Source organism: Heterodontus francisci, chromosome 20 (assembly GCF_036365525.1).
Source record: "Heterodontus francisci isolate sHetFra1 chromosome 20, sHetFra1.hap1, whole genome shotgun sequence".
NCBI lineage: Eukaryota > Metazoa > Chordata > Chondrichthyes > Heterodontiformes > Heterodontidae > Heterodontus > Heterodontus francisci.
The window spans coordinates 70676554-70689014 of record NC_090390.1 but is presented as its reverse complement, the minus strand read 5'-3'; the positions used below and the strand labels follow the sequence as shown (position 1 = coordinate 70689014).

The following is a 12461-nucleotide window of genomic DNA, read 5'->3' as shown; positions in this document are numbered from 1 at the left end:
GGCTGGCTTCGATTGGCTCTCCATGCCTCAGCCTGTTCATTTCAAAATTCTTATCCTCGTTTACAGATCTTTCCGTGGTCTCATTATAACCTCCTTCTGCAACCTTCCCCCACCCTACATGTCAACGTGTGTCCTCCACTGTTCTTAGTCTGGATGACTGTGTTATCCCCTTCCTCTTCTCCACCATTGGTGGCACAGCCTTCAGCCCTTTGCCTTGCTGCATCACTTAGTACCTTCAAATCCCTCCTCAAAACCTTCTCTTTCCAATTCGTACTTGGTGTCCAATCCACCACTTTGTAAAACATCCTGAAATGTTCTGCTACATTAAAGACACTTAAAAAAAGTGTCAATTTTGTTACTACTGTTAAGTAACTTCAGAGTCCTCACATGTCCCACTGTCCATATCAATTTGCTTTCCAAAATTATAGGATTACTGAGACTAAAAAGGAGCATTTAATGTTTCAGAAGTATCAAAGACAGCACCACAGACTTGCCTCTCAGTAAAAAGTGAAGTCTGAACAAAGTACAGCAGAGTCAGAAATTGTTAAACAAAATAAATTCTCCAATAGTGGTCATTGCTATAACAGAAACTTGGCTTAAAGAGGGGCAAGAATGACACCTCAACATCCCTGGATATAGAGTTTTCAGGCGGGATAGAGAGTGGGATAAAAAAGGAGGGGGTATAGCATTATTAGTTAAGGAATCAGTAACAGCTGTGAGGAGGGATGATATGCTAAATGCATCATCAAACGAGGCCATATGAGTAGAGCTCAGAAATAAAAAAAGGGCAGCTACACTACTAGGAGTGTACTATAGACCCCCACATAGTGAGAAGGAGATAGAAGAACACATATGTAGGCAAATTTCTGAGTGCAAAATCTACAGGGCAATAATAGTTGGGGATTTCAACTACCCCAATATTAACTGGGATACAAACAGCATGAAGGGCACAGAAAAGACAAAACTCTTGAACTGTGTTCAAGAGAACCTTTTTAGCCAGCACGTAACAAGCCCAACAAGAGGGGGTGCAATTGTAGATTTATCATTTGGTAATGAAGCTGGGCAAGTGATGGCACAGTGTAGGCATGTCCCAACAAAGATAAAGGGTGGTACTGCCAAATCTGGAGCCCCCTGGTTATCTAGAAGCTTACAGGGTAAGTTAAAGCAGAAAAAGAAAGCTTATGGCGATCACAAAAATCTTAATACTTTAGAAAGCCTAGAGCAGTATAGAAAATGTAGGGGTGAAGTAAAAAAGGAAATTAGAAAAGCAAAGAGAGGACATGAAAAATTATTGGCAGGTAAAATCAAGGAAAACCCGAAGATGTTTTATCAGTACATTAAGAGCAAGAGGATAACTAAGGGTATGGCCTATCAGAGATGTACAAAGGAACTTATGCGTGGATGCAGAAGATGTGGGCAAGATTCTTAATGAGTTTTTATCTCTGTCTTCACAAAGGAGTGGGTTGATGCAGACATTGTAGTTAAAGAGGAGGAGTGTGAAATATCAAATACGATAAGCATAATGAGGAGGTACTGGAGGGTCTGACATCCTTGAAAGTGGATAAATCGCCAGGACCGGATGAGTTGCATCGCAGGTTGTAAAAGGAAGCCAGGGAGGAAATAGCGGATGCGCTGAGGATCATCTTCAAATCCTCACTAGATATAGGTGAGGTACCAGACGATTGGAGGTCTGCGAACATTGTACCATTGTTTAAATAGGGTGCAAGGGATAGGCCAAATAATTATAGGCCGATCAGTCTGACCTCAGTGGTGCATAAATTATTAGAATCAATTCTCAGGGACAGGATAAACTGCCACTTAGAAAGGCACAGATTAATCAGGGATTGTCAGCATGGATTTGTTAGGGGAAGGTCATGTCTTACTAACTTAATTGAGTTTTTTGAGGAAGTAGCAAGGAGGATTAATGAGGGTAGTGCAATGGCTATGGTCTACATGGATTTTAGTAAGGCCCCCACATGCAGACTGGTCAGTAAAATGAAAGTCTATGGGATACGGGGGAATGTGGCATGTTGGATCCAAAATTGGCTCAGTGACAGGAAACAAAGGGTAGTAGTCGACGGATGTGTTTGCGAATGGAAAGCTGTTTCCAGTAGCATTCCACAGGACTGAGCATTGGGTGCCTTGCTGTTTGTGGCATATATTAATGATTTGGACTTAAATGTGTGAAGTATGATTGGGAAATTTGCTGATGACACAAAAATTGGCCGTGTAGTTAATAGTGAAGAGGATAGCTGTAGACTCCAGAATGACATCAATGGTTTGGTTGAGTGGGCGGAAAAGTGGCAAATGGAATTCAATCCGGAGAAGTGTGAGGTAAGGCATTTGGGGAGGGCAAACAAAGCGAGGGAATACACAATAAACAGGAGGATATTGAGAGGGGTAGAATAAGTGAGTGCACGTCCACTGGTCCCTGAAGGTGGCAGGACAGGCAGATAGAGTGGTGAAAAAGGCATATGAGTTAGAGTTAGAGAGATACAGTACTGAAACAGGCCCTTCGGTCCACCGAGTCTGTGCCGACCAACAGCCACCCATTTATACTAATCCTACATTCCCTACCACATCCCCACCTTCCCTCAATTATCCTACCACCTACCTACACTAGGGGCAATTTACAATGGCCAATTTACCTATCAACCTGCAAGTCTCTGGCTATGGGAGGAAACTGGAGCACCCAGCGGAAACCCAAGCGGTCACAGGGAGAACTTGAAAACTCCACACAGGCAGTACCCAGAACCGAACCCGAGTCGCTGGAGCTGTGAGGCTTCGGTGCTAACCACTGCGCCACTGTGCTTTCCTTTATCGGCCGAGGTATAGAATACAAAAGCAGGGATTAATGCTGGAACTGTATAAAATGCTGGTTAGGCCACAGCTGGAGTGCTGCGTACAGTTCTGGTCACCACATTACAGGAAGGACATAATTGCTCTGAAGAGGGTACAGAGGAGATTTACAAGAATGTTGCCAGGGCTTGAAAGTTGCAGCTATGAGGAAAGATTGGATCAGCGAGGGATGTTTTTCTTAGAACAGAGGAGGCTGAGGGGCGACTTAATTGAGGTGTACAAAACTATGAGGGGCCTAGACAGAGTAGACAGGAAGGATTTGTTTCCCCTAGCGAAAAGGCTAATTACCAGGGTGCACAGATTTAAGGTGATTGGTAGGATTAGAGGGGACATGAGGAAAAACTTTTTCACCAAGAGGGTGGTGGGTGTCTGGAATTCACTGCCCGGATCGGTGGTGGAGGCAGAAACCCTCAATTCTTTTAAAAGGTACCTGAAGTGCTGTAACCTGCAAGGCTATAAATCAGGTGCTGGAAGGTGGGATTAGATTAGGCAGCTAGTTTTATTGGCCGGCACGGACACAATGGGCTGAATGGCCTCCTCCTATGCCATAATGGTTCTATGGTTAGGGTTCCAATAACACTTAGGTTTATAAAAGCCCATGGTATATTTTAAGTACTTCAACTTCAGGAACAGTGCTGGCTGAAGTGTTAAACTACAATAACCTTTTGCTGGCATTTTTAAACGACCTACACCAGCCCTTGCTGACCGAGTTACTATTGACTCCTTCTCCCAATCAGGTTACCCATTCCACAAACCATCTGGCGTATCACCAAACTCAATTTTTAAAGCCAAATATATCTTCCAGATAATAATTAACATAATTTTAAACAGATCTGGTAAAACTGAGCAAACTGTTACAATGACTTCACCCCTAACATTTTGTTTTTGCCTCAAGTTACCAGAATGTGAATAATTTAAATTCAGTTATCAAGAATTCACTGGATTGTTTTGAATTTATGAAAGCAGAGTGATTTCTAAGCAGGTCATTACCACACACAAACATTTTAGAAGCTAAGTCACCTTAACTTCTGAATATTGCGAAAAGGTGGTGGAAGCAGATTCAATAGTAACTTTGAAAATGGAATTGGATATATACTTGAAAAGCTAAATTTTGCAGGGCAATGAGGAAAGGGGACAGTGGCAGTAATTGAATAGCTCTTTCAAAGAGCCAGCACAGACACAATGGGCTGAATAGACTTCAGTGCTGTTAAGATTCAATAATTCTAAGGCCTACTATACATCAAAAGCACTAAGTCATTACTGTAAGCAGGGACAAAATCTACAAAGAAACCTTTCATCAGGTCCTTTTTCATATAATTTGTGCTCCACTTCAATTGAAAGGTCAGTTATTTGCAAGGGAAGATGATAGTCTTGTGCAGTATAAACACAATCACCAAAAGAATTTACTCTGTGAAAGAAAAGATGTTACGCAAAATATTTTAATTGTGTCTTACCAGCCCAATGGAATTTAAAGTCTATATTCCAGCGATCAGAGGGCCGAGAAAAAGACTAAGAGGATAAAAAGGATCTCTCTCGATAGGTTGCAATGAATGATATTATCATGGTCCTGTAGATTTTTTTTCCGGGAATATGTGGTTTGCCTTCAAGGTTTGCAGAGGATCAGTATTGCTTTAAGAACCGGCAAGCCTCAAGAGTTATAGAAAGGTGCATTTTCGGTTGTCGTTAGAAACAGCCATTTGGAGACTACGACTCAAAGGATGCATTCTCTTTACCATAGCCACTGGGAGTGAGTAGCAAGTGATACATTTGTTATAATTCAATTTTGAACTGGCTTTTAGTTAAAGACAGGTTGTTCTAACAGAACACACAGACAGCTGTGGTGCTTAGCACACCTGAAAAACAGCTCTCAATCATTTATTGTTCAGAGTTTATACATATATACATGTAATCAGTGTTTCAAATTTTTGGGCTGAGGCAATGAAGCCTGATGACACCCCCCCCCCCTTCTCCATCTGCTCATTTTTAAATATATTTGAAAAGTTTGCCTTCAAATTTTCCACTGCCTTCCCAGACTCTGCTCTGTGGACTACTTGTTTGTTAACGTATTAACAAAATCCTTTAATTCTGTTATGAAAGCTCTGCAAGACAAATATACAACTCAGAAAATGACAAATTGTGTCACAAGTGAAGCCAGAGGAAAGGTTTGAACTGAAGGCCTCATGCCTGTCTCTCCATTTCACAACCCTCCTTGTTTTAATACTTGATCCACAGGCAGTACAAGTTGAGGACAATACTCAGGATTTCTGATTTTCTTCTGAGAGTTTTAAAGAAAGAGGAAAATTGAAGCACAAAGCATGGATGAATGAATTCGGTGCTGGCAAGTAATTAGTAAAAAAAAGAAAACACAAACTCAAAAAGTGTTCGAATCTGGTCAACTTACATATGCTGGTTTATGAGTGTCTTATACATACAATAAACTGCTGCTAACTGACCAGTCTCCTAGAGTCATACAGCATCGAAACAGGCCCTTCGGACCATCGCGTCCATACCGACCATAATGCCTATCTATACTAATCCCACCTGCCTGCATTAATTCCATATCCCTCTAGGCCTTGCTCATTCAAGTACCTGTCCAGATGCCTCTTAAATGTTGCTACTGTTCCTGCCTCCACCACCTCCTCAGGCAGCTCATTCCAGATACCCACTATTCTTTGTGTGAAAAATTTACCCCTTTGATTCCCTTTAAACCTCCTCCCTCTCACCTTAAATCTATACCCTCTAGTTTTAGTCACCCCTACCATGGGAAACAGACTCTGGCTATCAACCCTATCTACGCCTCTCATAATTTTATATACCTCTATCATGTTCCCTTTTAGGATTCTCCTTTATCTTATATGCCAAGGAAATCTCATGGCCCCTTTTTGCCCTCCTAATTTCCTTCTTAAGTGTAGTCCTACATCCCTTATACTCCGAGGGACTCGCTTGATCCCAGCTGCCTATACCTGACATATGCCTCCTTCTTTGTCCTGACCAGACCCTCAAGATCCCTCGTCAACCAAGGTTCCCTAAATTTGCCAGCCTTACCTGTCAATCTAACAGGAACATGCCGGCCGTGAACTCTTCCTATCTGACTTTTAAAAGCCTCCCACTTGCCAGACGTCCCTTTATATGTAAACAGCCTCTCCCAATCAACTTTTGAGAGTTCCCGTCTGATGCCATCAAAATTAGCCTTCCCCCAATTTAGGACTTGAACTTGAGGACCGGTCCTATCCTTTTCCATAACTATCTTGAAGCTAATAGAGTTATGGTCACTGGTCCCAAAGTGCTCCCCCACTGACACATCAACCACCTGCCCAGCCTCATTTCCTAAGAGGAGGTCGAGTGTAGCCCCTTCTCTAGTAGGGCTATCCACATACTGCTTCAGAAAACTATCCTGGACACACTAAACAAATTCTTCCCCATCTGATCCCTTGGCACTAAGGCAGTCCCAGTCAATATTAGGGAAGTTAAAATCACCTACTATTACAACCCTATACTACAACTCCTAGCCACCTTCCATGCCACTCTCTGACTAATTTCTTTTAAGTGAACAACGCAAGCCAGAGTGATGCCCACTGGTTTTCCTTCCCTCCTTCCTTCAGAAGAAATGGCCGGGGGAGGTATGCAAAAGAGTGCCAACATGTGGCCAGGATTACAACAATAATTCTTTTACAGAATGCAATGCAGACATTGGAAGGAGACTCCTGCTAACAAAACTGGCTCACTTACTGTGGCAAAGACATGAGCCTACAATTGGACCGTTGTGACAGAACAGCTGGCCTTATTAACGTGGATGCTGGGAGCTGCTGCCCAGCGTTGCTCTCTTGTGCTCTGAACTACAGAAGAGCCAAAACGAAAAGTGCCTGTAAGCTCACATCTTACGACTCCTTAGCGTAGTGGGCTGACACACCAGCTTAGCCCTGCACACTTAATAGCCAATTTCGCAGGGCTATAGGTGGAGATCCTGCCCAATTTCTCAGGGAATAATGCTGGGAACTGAAGGACCACCACTGGTATCATTCCCATTTTAAACAATGGCACTGTCCAATTCAATTTGTATTACTTCTGGATTATTGCACTGATGTCAGCATCTGGGAAATTATGATGAAAAGCACTGGTTAATTAGGAAAAAATGTGCTCATACACCGGCTGACGGTTTAAATGTACGTCTGAAGGCAGGCAAGTGCATAACAAACTTCTGAATTTTTTTCTCCGAAAAATTACCAAGGTGGCTGGCTGCCTCACTTATCAAGATGACAGCTTCTCAGTGTGTGTCAATTTAGACACTGAATCAGGATGTATTTTTGGTTTTCCTCTGCTCCTAGTTCAACTCATTGCATTCAGGGGAACAATGAACACTTCTGAGAGCTATGTTTTGATGAAGACATGTTTCAGCATTTATCCACCCCCAACGACTCAGTTGGTACTGCATTATTTCGACTCTAAACTGTGTTTCCAACTCCACATCCTCCTCATTACCAAAACCTCTCATTTCTACATCCGCAACAATGCCTGTCTCAGCCCCTGTGCCAAAACCCTTGTGCGTGCTTTTCTCACCTCCAGATTCAATTATTCCTTGCTTGCCTTCCCTCATCTGTGTGCCATGAATTCCACCATGTCCAAAATACAGCTGTCCTGCATTTAGTTTAAAACTTTAATCTTCAAATCCCTCCTCTAAAATTGCACACACAATTTTTGCTATATAAAAGCAAGTTATTACAGTGTTAAATCTGGCATCGAGGCATTGGTATCACACTCTCAGCTTTGATTCCTGATCCACACTGAGTTTGTTGATTTGAGACTGCAGTTTGGGAATGCAATTGGCCTCAACACTCCTGAGCAGGAGAGGGGGGAAAATTCAGCCAAGGGCACCTCCTGCTCCTCATCGCAATCGACTTGCTGGATAGTAAGCACTTATGGATGGGAGATGAGGGCAGGATTGAGTTTGGCTGTGATGCCCCCGGTAGTTCAATAACCTCACTGCTTATGCCCGTACACAAAGAATGAACAATTGAGCAAAATGCTGGAGGTCAGCTGCCACTCTCCAGCATGATTCAGCACCTGCAGGCGAAGGAAGCTGAATAAAAAAATGTACATTTTTAAAAATTAAACTTAAATTATACACAAATAAATCATTTTATCTTCAAAAACTGTGACAACTTCAAAGGATATCAGTGACTTAACTCAGAAAGGCAGAGCAAACAGCAGACTGTGCAGCTAGCAGTCTGCTGTGCAGCATTTAATCTTTTGCTGACCAGGTAGTTCACTGAAAGAGTTTGCTGCAGACTGCTGCAGGATTTTGACTTTGCTGAATGGACAGAGGCAGTACTAGCTTGTGCAAAGTCACTGAGACACAGGATTTTCTTTACAGTATTATGAATGGATGCAAAATCAAACATGGATGAATTATATTTTTTCAAAATGCAAACTACAATTAACAGTGATACTTCAAATTTGTTTCTAGATTATTATGGTAATATTACTGTCCCATTATTTCCCAATTTTTGAACTATCTCTTCAAATGTCATATGGCTTTACTGAGGTATATAGTTCCATGCAGGCCAGCCGCCCTCTGCTTGCTCACTCAAATGTGTCGCTATTCATTAACCTAGACGCTGAGCATCAGTAGACTCTTCAATCATGGAGCTAATCACAGCTCAGCTCCAGCCCATCCTCACCAGCGTTCACACACAGAAAATCTATTTCTAATACGGGAGCAGTCGGGAATGGGAACCATTGGCAGATTTCTCACTCCCTGTTCTCAGCCGAGCTGCAGCATCCCCTACCACTTTAATCACCAGAAAAAAGTGGAACTTTGAATTGCCAGACCTTCTCGCTCTTTATCAGGGCAACAGTGATTAAGAAGGTGTGTGTAACTTATTTTGTTAGAGGTATGGAAGATGCATCCAAGAAACCAAACTGACCAGAACAGACTACAAGCTTACTTCATCAACTATTTATTAACATGTGCTGATAACTGGCAGTGGTGCACAACACAAAGCTCATACTGTCAGTTCAAACAAGAACAGTGTACCAGAGATATTCAGGGACATTTACCTGAAGGTCACGACCATGGGGATACCTTTTACAACTTCTTCTCTCGTATACAATTCACATGGACATACATATATTCCAAACTTGGAACTCGGATTGCAGGCTGTTAGATGCATAGTACAGCAACCTTACTGAAGAGCATGTCAGGGGGTGATGGGGATGGATAAAAGGGAAGGGGAGTGCACCATATATATATGCATAGATCTTTGAGGGTGGCAGGACATATTAGAACATAGAACATGACAGTACAGGCCCTTCAGCCCTCGATGTTGCGCCGACCTGTGAAACCATCTGACCTACACTATTCCATTTTCATCCAAATGTCTATCCAATGACCACTTAAATGCCCTTAAAGTTGGCGAGTCTACTACTGTTGCAGGCAGGGCGTTCCACGCCCCTACTACTCTGAGTAAAGAAACTACCTCCAACATCTGTCCTATATCTATCACCCCTCAACTTAAAGCTATGTCCCCTCGTGTTTGCCATCACCATCCGAGGAAAAAGACTCTCACTATCCACCCTATCTAACCCTCTGATTATCTTATATGTCTCTATTAAGTCACCTCTCCTCCTCCTTCTCTCCAACGAAAACAACCTCAAGTCCCTCAGCCTTTCCTCGTAAGACCTTCCCTCCATACCAGGCAACATCCTAGTAAATCTCCTCTGCACCCTTTCCAAAGCTTCCACATCCTTCCTATAATGCGGTGACCAGAACTGCATGCAATACTCCAGGTGCGGCCTCACCAGAGTTTTGTACAGCTGCAGCATGACCTCGTGGCTCCGAAACTCGATCCCCCCACTAATAAAAGCCAGCACACCATATGCCTTCTTAACAGCCCTATTAACCTGGGTAGCAACTTTCAGGGATTTATGTACCTGGACACCAAGATCTCTCTGCTCATCTACACTACCAAGAATCTTCCCATTAGCCCAGTACTCTGCATTCCTGTTACTCCTTCCAAAGTGAATCACCTCACACTTTTCCACATTAAACTCCATTTGCCATCTCTCAGCCCAGCTCTGCAGCCTATCTATGTCCCTCTGTACCCTACAACATCCTTCGGCACTATCCACAACTCCACCGACCTTCGTGTCATCCGCAAATTTACTAACCCACCCTTCTACACCCTCATCCAGATCATTTATAAAAATGACAAACAGCAGTGGCCCCAAAACAGATCCTTGCGGTACACCACCAGTAAATAAACTCCAGGATGAACATTTGCCATCAACCACCACCCTCTGTCTTCTTTCAGCTAGCCAAAGCACTAAATCACCTTCAACCCCATACTTCCATATTTTCTGCAATAGCCTACCGTGGGGAACCTTATCAAACGCCTTACTGAAATCCATATACACCACATCCACTGCTTTACCCTCATCCACCTGTTTGGTCACCTTCTCGAAAAACTCAATAAGGTTTGTGAGGCACGACCTACCCTTCACAAAACCGTGCTGACTATCGCTAATGAACTTATTCTTTTCAAGATGATTATAAATCCTATCTCTTATAACCTTTTCCAACATTTTACCCACAACCGAAGTAAGGCTCACAGGTCTATAATTACCAGGGCTGTCTCTACTCCCCTTCTTGAACAAGGGGACAACATTTGCTATCCTCCAGTCTTCCGGCACTATTCCTGTCGACAATGACGACATGAAGATCAAGGACAAAGGCTCTGCAATCTCCTCCCTGGCTTCCCAGAGAATCCTAGGATAAATCCCATCTGGCCCAGGGGACTTAGCAATTTTGGAAAGTGTGAAAATAGATAACACCTCCTCCTTGTGAACCTCAATCCTACCTAGCCTAGTAGTCTGAATCTCAGTATTCTCGACAACAGTTTCTTTCTCTACTGTAAATACTGACGAAAAATATTCATTTAACGCTTCCCCTATCTCCTCTGATTCCACACACAACTTCCCACTACTATCCTTGATTGGCCCTAATCTAACTCTAGTCATTCTTTTATTCCTGATATACCTATAGAAAGCCTGAGGGTTTTCCTTGATCCTATCCGCCAATGACATCTCGTGTCCTCTCCTTGCTCTTCGAAGCTCTCCCTTTAGATCCTTCCTGGCTAGCTTGTAACTCTCAAGCGCCCTAACTGAGCCTTCACGTCTCATCCTAACATAAGCCTTCTTCTTCCTCTTGACAAGCGCTTCAACTTCTGTAGTAAACCACGGCTCCCTCGCTCGACAACTTCCTCCCTGCCTCACAGGTACATACTTATCAAGGACACGCAGTAGCTGCTCCTTGAATAAGTTCCACATTTCGATTGTGCCCATCCCCTGCAGTTTCCTTCCCCATCCTACGCATCCTAAATCTTGCCTAATCGCATCATAATTTCCTTTCCCCCAGCTATAATTCTTGCCCTGCGGTATATACCTGTCCCTGCCCATCGCTAAGGTAAACCTAACCGAATTGTGATCACTATCACCAAAATGCTCACCTACATCTAAATCTAACACCTGGCCGGGTTCATTACCCAGTACCAAATCCAATGTGGCATCGCCTCTGGTTGGCCTGTCTACATACTGTGTCAGAAAACCCTCCTGCACACACTGGACAAAAACTGACCCATCTAAAGTACTCGAACTATAGTATTTCCAGTCAATATTTGGAAAGTTAAAGTCCCCCAGAACAACTACCCTGTTACTCTCACTCCTGTTGAGAATCATCTTCGCTATCCTTTCCTCTACATCTCTGGAACTATTCGAAGGTCTATAGAAAACTCCCAACAGGGTGACCTCTCCTCTCCTGTTTCTAACCTCGGCCCATACTACCTCAGTAGACGAGTCCTCAAACGTCCTTTCTGCCGCTGTAATACTCTCCTTGATTAACAATGCCATACCCCCCCCTCTTTTACCATCTTCTCTGTTCTTACTGAAACATCTAAATCCCGGAACCTGCAACATCCATTCCTGCCCCTGCTCTACCCATTCCTGCCCCTGCTCTACCCATGTCTCCGAAATGGCCACAACATCGAGATCCCAGGTACCAACCCATGCTGCAAGCTCACCCACCTTATTCCGGATGCTCCTGGCGTTGAAGTAGACACACTTTAAACCAAGTTCTTGCTTGCCAGTGCCCTCTTGCGTCCTTGTAACCTTATCCCTGACCTCACTACTCTCAACATCCTGTACACTGGAACTACAATTTAGGTTTCCATTCCCCTGCTGAATTAGTTTAAACCCCCCCGAAGAGCACTAGCAAATCTCCCCCCCAGGATATTGGTACCCCTCTGGTTCAGGTGAAGACCATCCTGTTTGTAGAGGTCCCACCTACCCCATAAAGAGCCCCAATTATCCAGGAAACCAAAACCCTCCCTCCTACACCATCCCTGCAGCCACGTGTTCAACTCCTCTCTCTCCCTATTCCTCGCTTCGCTAGCACGTGGCACGGGCAACAACCCAGAGATAACAACTCTGTTTGTTCTCACTCTAAGCTTCCACCCTCGCTCCCTGAATTTCTGCCTTAAATCCCCATCTCTCCCCATATTGAGACAGTGATTAGTAAAGCATTTGGGATCTTGGGCTTCATAAATAGG

The 12461-nt window shown here is 43.5% G+C and overlaps 1 protein-coding gene across 3 annotated transcripts in view; it reads right to left on the bottom strand.

The window, feature by feature from the left end:
- The window catches only part of gpam (glycerol-3-phosphate acyltransferase, mitochondrial), an 80111-nt gene that overhangs the window by 56088 nt on the left and 11562 nt on the right, over positions 1-12461 (bottom strand). The window lies entirely within an intron of this gene.